The 6,000-nt window shown below is 34.6% G+C and overlaps 1 long non-coding RNA gene across 1 annotated transcript in view; it reads left to right on the top strand.

Annotated features, from left to right (window-relative positions):
* LOC108300204 overlaps positions 1–5,872 on the top strand; it is a 118,839-nt gene extending 112,967 nt beyond the window's left edge. The window contains exons 6-7 of the long non-coding RNA XR_005199137.1: positions 3,158–3,356; positions 4,295–5,872. This is a non-coding gene — a long non-coding RNA (uncharacterized LOC108300204). The remainder of the gene's footprint in view (positions 1–3,157; positions 3,357–4,294) is intronic.
* The last annotated feature ends 128 nt before the right edge of the window (positions 5,873–6,000 follow it).

Here is a 6,000-nt window from a genome sequence, read left to right on the forward strand (position 1 = left end):
AAGGTAGAGCATTAGGACAAATACCTAATGCATGTGGGGCTTAAAATCTAGATGATGGGTTGACAGGTGCAGCAAACCACCATGGCACATGTATAGGTATAAATAAACCTGCACATTCAGCACATGTATCCCAGAAGCTGTAAAATAAATTACATATATGTGTATATATATATATGTATGTATGTGTGTGTGTGTGTATACATATACACTTTAGATTCAACTAAAAGTTTTTAGGTACCTACAATATTTAAGATACTGATATAGGCATGTTAATATATTGTGATGATTAAATATGATTGTATGTGGCAAAAAAAAGTGGGGCCTTTAAAAGGAGATTGAATCATAAAGGTTCTGCCAGTCATGAATGAATTAATCCATTCATAAAGTAATGGATCAATGGGTTATCATGAGAGTGGAACTGGTGGCTTTATAAGAAGAGGAAGAAAAACCAGCAGGCATGTAACACACTCAGCCCCCTTGTCACATGATGCCCTGTATTATCTCGGGACTCTGTAGAGTTCCCACCAGCCAGAAGGCGCTCATCAGATGTGGCCCCTCAACCTTACACTTCTCAGCCTCCATAACTGTAAAAAATAAATTCCTTTTAAAGTAAATTACCCAGTTTCAGACACTCTATGATAAATGATAGAAAATGGACTAATATCATCTAATATATAATTAAATATGGTATTTAGTGTTGAAAGGCAGAAATACATACCCACACACTTGATCAAAAAAAATCATTCTGAGCTTTGGGCTCACCTACGTCCCTCCTGGAGACCTGGAACTAAACTGATGATTATAACTGTGAAGCCCTCAACTGCTGTAAAAGGATAATTGGGCATTTGGTATATTTAGTTTAATTGTATGTAAAGTGAATTTAAATCTTTGAACTATAAGAGAAAATTTATTTTTTAAAATAGCAGGAGGATCAGAATCATGAGTATTGGATATATGAGACAATTCAGCAAACAAAATCACTAGTCTAGCACTGAGTGATGAGGATTCTTAAAATGCATAAGTGTGTGTATTTGTGAGTTGAGTGCACAGACACACACAAACTGAGGAATGTGATTTCATGAAACTCTCTTAAGAGGAGATATCTTTTGCAGATATCTTTAACACATTTCAAACAAATCTCAGTTACAATGATGTAGAATCCTAAATCTGGAAGGAACTTAGATTATCACCTGATCCACTACTTTTCTCTTTTTTCCCTTATTTTTTCCCCTGGACATTTTAGCCTAGGGGTAAAAAAAATCTAACGGAACAAAATACAAACAAACAGAAGTGGATTGTGAGCCCCAGACATTTATTCAATCAACATCTCCTATTCTCTACCGCTTCCAAAGGTATATAACCTCATATACCTTCAGTGCCATCATCTCATCATCATTTTGAGTTTGATCTTTGCTTGACCACCTCAACCTTACACTTACAATGTGTTGCCCTATTCAGACACATCAAATCATTTAGAAATTCTGCCTCAAGTTGAATTGACTTTTCTGTGATTTTCCAGTTTGGTAATTATATCATTCTGGAAGCAGCCAAAGCCAGACCCTAGCAGACCATTTCTAAAGACTTTCTTCCAAAGTGAGATTGACTAATTAGTCAACATTTAAAAATTTTCATTATACAATCAGTTATGAATCCACCTTATTCTGCTATTACCAGCCACAATCCCCTGTCACGTTCAGATGAATGAGTGATAAATGTTTTCAAGTTGAAACCAAGATATGCTAAAATTTTCATTCTCTTATTACAACTTTTGTAATCTTAGCAACAAAAACAAAGAAGATGCCAGTCATGTCTGTGAGTTCCCTGCTGCCTCCTACCGAGTACATTTGCTTATAGAATGATTAAAAATTGTTCAGAACATCTACTGTAGAATTTTGCTTAGGATTGATGTCAACCACACTGCCCTATTTTTCATGGAATGTTTGTGTATGCTATAAATACTGCTTAATAACAGCAAAGCTCTAAATTAATTCCTATGTCTTTCTTTCTCTGAATAATTCAAAACTCTAATGTATTATTTCACCTGTTGGTATTTTCCCTCAAGATGATATTTTATATTCACAAAATACAAGCTATTAGTTATGGCAAATTTCATTATAGTCTAGAGTTATAAAAATTCTCTAAATTATCTTAAATGCTTAAGAAAACTGTAAAGAGCAGTTTTCAGGACAAAATCAGAAGCTGTGAGCAGTGTCGGCAATATCAGGACAGTATCAGCAACAATCTCAGATAATGATTACTTATGATGGGAGTGTATTTCTTTCCATCTCAACAGATAACATTTTTTAAAACACCCTTTTAATAATACTCCCCACAGTATTCATATGTGATACAAATTTGGCCAGAGGAACTCAATAGTCAAAGGAAATTATATCATTTCAGCAATATACAGGTTGATAAAAATGTCAATGGCTGCTTCATTGCTTTGATATACACTCTCACTTTGATTTTGTGACCACATAATCCCAGGGTTTCTCCCTTTGCGGTTGTTTGTCAGGTTTCATTTGTCATATCCTGAATTTTGAGGTCATTGTCTTTGACAATCATTTTTAGAATAACATTAATACAATTCTTGTTAAGTATAATTAAACTTTCACTTGTGCATTTTATTTTCTAAAACCAAACAGATTGCAGTGAGTTCTTAAGCTTTGATTGTATTGTTGTCAAGGAAGAGAGTTTTAAATTAGAAAGGAATATCTGATGCTACCAAATGGCAAAGAGAAAGGTATTATTAAATAATACCTCCTTAAACATATGTGTATTGAATTATATATTTCAAATACATTAAGGAAAGAATGTGAGAATTTCAGAAAAGAAATACATTAAAGAAAGAATGTGAGAATTTTATTAAAATGTAGACTTGGGGTTCTTCTGAAACCTAACTCTGAGGACGAGGCTTTATTTATTTATTCATTCATTCATTCATTCATTCATTCATTCTCGGCTCACTGCAACCTCCACCTCCCAGACTCAAGCGATTCTTCTGCCTCAGCCTCCCGAATAGCTGGGACTACAGGCGGGTGCCACCACGCCCAGCCAGGCCTGTAGAAATAATATTCTTTTTCAGTTATTCTTGAAAAAGAATAATTACAGACTGATAAAATTGGCTACAACATAGAATTTCTTTGTCTCCTCACAGAGACCAATTGATTGGCAGCAAAATGAGAACAGCCTGGAAGCAGCCCAGTGATGAGTTATACCCATAGCCATTTTTCTGTGGAAAAGGCCAAAAGGACAAATGACATGATGGTTGAAAGTATAAAGCAGCCTCCTGATAAGCAGTTGTGAAATTACCATTTATTGGGACAACTTCATCACAGTCTGTCTGTCTGTCAGAGGTAACTGATTGAACATTTCTTTACTCCATAATTAATTATTAGATACTGTGGAAAGAAAAGATTATTTTAGGCTTTGAGTGCTAGAAAATAAGAAAGCCTATGGTCCCTTTTCTCAAAGAGTCACAGACTGAAAGGGTGAAATAAAGCATTGATTTCATTTGGACACTTGAGATAGCAGAAAGTTAACCTTTTTTCTGAGTTATCTCACTCTTTTTCAGGGCCACGATCTGGAATTCTTTCATTTCCAGGGAAATTCTGAAATACCAAGTCTTGAGTTTTGTGTAACTTTCAAGTTTTGCATATCTTATGTGTGTTTACCAGAGTCAAGAGATGGTTTTCATGGTATTTAGAAGTCCTTAGCCCAAATTTTTCTCTTTTTTCTTCTGCCTAAGATGAAGAATAGCCTTATTTGGTATTTCAGAGGTTTGACATTGCTCATTACACTTTTTCTTCTGTTGTGTGGCCAATTATAACCTTGCCTCAAGCCTGAGACTTGTAGGTTTCAGTTGTATTGAGAGCAGTTGCAGGGAAAATTGCATAATGTAGCAAAGCAGACGAAGGGGTGAGTTGTCAGAGCCCCAGCTTTATCTCTGTTCTATCACTTGCTGATTGGGTGGTTTGGGGAATAACACTTCAATTTTCTGAGACCCAGTGCCTTCATTTGTAAAATGAGCAATTTGGACCAGGCCATTTCAAAGGTACCTTTAGGCATAAACATTGGAACATTATTCTGAGAAGCTAAAAATTAGAAAATCTGTTCTCACTTCATATCACACCTACTGGTATGAACAATAGGCAGAGAAAGAATATTCCTTTTAAAATTAAAAATAAGAATTGAATCTAAACAAATCTTTTGTTTCTTTCCTTACACAAAGAATTTTCAATCATTTCATTCTTTTTTCATGTTCTGTTTTTCTTGACATCTGAATCTTTTCCAGGATTGACCAAACACTGACTATCACACCTATTTTGGTGAGTTTTTCAATTGTTTCCCTTCCATAAGATGCCTTGAGTGATTTTCAAATTTGCAAAAATAGAGAGGTAAGTACAATACCCAAAGTAACCTACCAAGGTAAGTGAAAGGTATAAATTGAAAAACCAACGTAATAAACACTATAAACATAAAAGGTACACTGACCTAAATCAAAACAAGGTAGACATTTTGTGGATTGGATTTCCATCAAACTCATTAACAACTTTCTTTAGTTTTTGTTGAAGAAAATCATAGATGTACTCTTAGGGTATTCTTATAGTACTACTAACGTTATTAAAATCTAATGAACGTTACACCAATTTTGGAAAAGGAGAAGTGAACAAACCTTTGTCTTTCTTAACCTCCTTAAGCTTCAGCTGACTTATCTGCAAGATAAAAACAATACTGCTACCTACCTCATGGCTTGTTTTAAGGACCGAAAGTAATAATGCAAATAAACCTCCACTTGGTTTGCATTAATGGCTTATAAGTTTTCTGAGCTAGTCATGATACTTGTTGCTATACACACTTTATTTCTTTTCATTCTACAAGTGATGTTTTGAGTATTATTTTGGAATAAGAACTTTTATTTTTTTTTACAAGAGAAAAAGAATCAAAGAACTGAAGGTTCTTAACTTCATACAATACAAAGTGGTTAAGGTTGGAATCATCCTAAGGTCTACATGGGTTTCAGGCACTTGATTTTCTTGGGATCCAAGCCAAATGTATAAGCTTTAAAATGCTTGTTTTAAGTTCATAGAATATTGACTTGGTAAGTCGGTATGAAGAAATAATGTTATTGGCTTTCATGTATAGACGAGCAATTAAAATTTATTGTGATTTTGAAAATTAACTGAGCCCCAAATGAATGTTAGTTTTTAAAGTGATCTTTTTGGGAGGCTGTCTTGAGTACTCCTTCCATTGTCTAGAGTATTTTGAGATTGCCAACTCAAATAGTGATCCAGGTAAACTGGTTTGATTATTTGAGTCACATCTCTTATTTTATTTTTAAAGAAAATATTGTTTTAATCAATTTGTTTATCCACTATATTAGCTTCTGGCTCTTTCCAAACAATAAAATCATCCCCCAAAAGATCAATACTCTTTGATCTTAAATGTATTAAAAAGAATATATATAGGCTTGAAATATGTCTAGATGTATGGGTCCTAGTATTATTTTAAGTAATTACACACTTTGGAGTACAGCCACGGTGACTTAACAATAGGAACTTTCTCTGAGAAATGTGTCATTAGACAATTTCATCATTGTGCAAACATCATACACTATACTTACACAACCTACGTGGTGTAGTACACTACATGCCAAAGCTATATGGTATCGCCTATTGCTCCTAGGCTACAGGCCTGTATAACATGTTACTGTACTGAATGCTGTCGGCAATTGTAACACAGTAAAAAGTGAGGCAGTTTCTGCTTTCTGCACATGGCTAGCCAGCTTTCCCAACACTCCAGATGGATTAAAGACTTAAACATAAGACCTAACACCATAAAAACCCTAGAAGAAAATCTAGGCAAAACCATTCAGGACATAGGGGTAGGCAAGGACTTCATGACCAAAACACCAAAAGCATTGACAACAAAAGCCAAAATAGACAAATGGGACCTAATCAAACTCCACAGCTTCTGCACAGCAAAAGAAACAGTCATTAG

Source organism: Cebus imitator, unplaced genomic scaffold (genome assembly GCF_001604975.1).
Source record: "Cebus imitator isolate Cc_AM_T3 unplaced genomic scaffold, Cebus_imitator-1.0 Scaffold25, whole genome shotgun sequence".
Lineage (NCBI taxonomy): Eukaryota > Metazoa > Chordata > Mammalia > Primates > Cebidae > Cebus > Cebus imitator.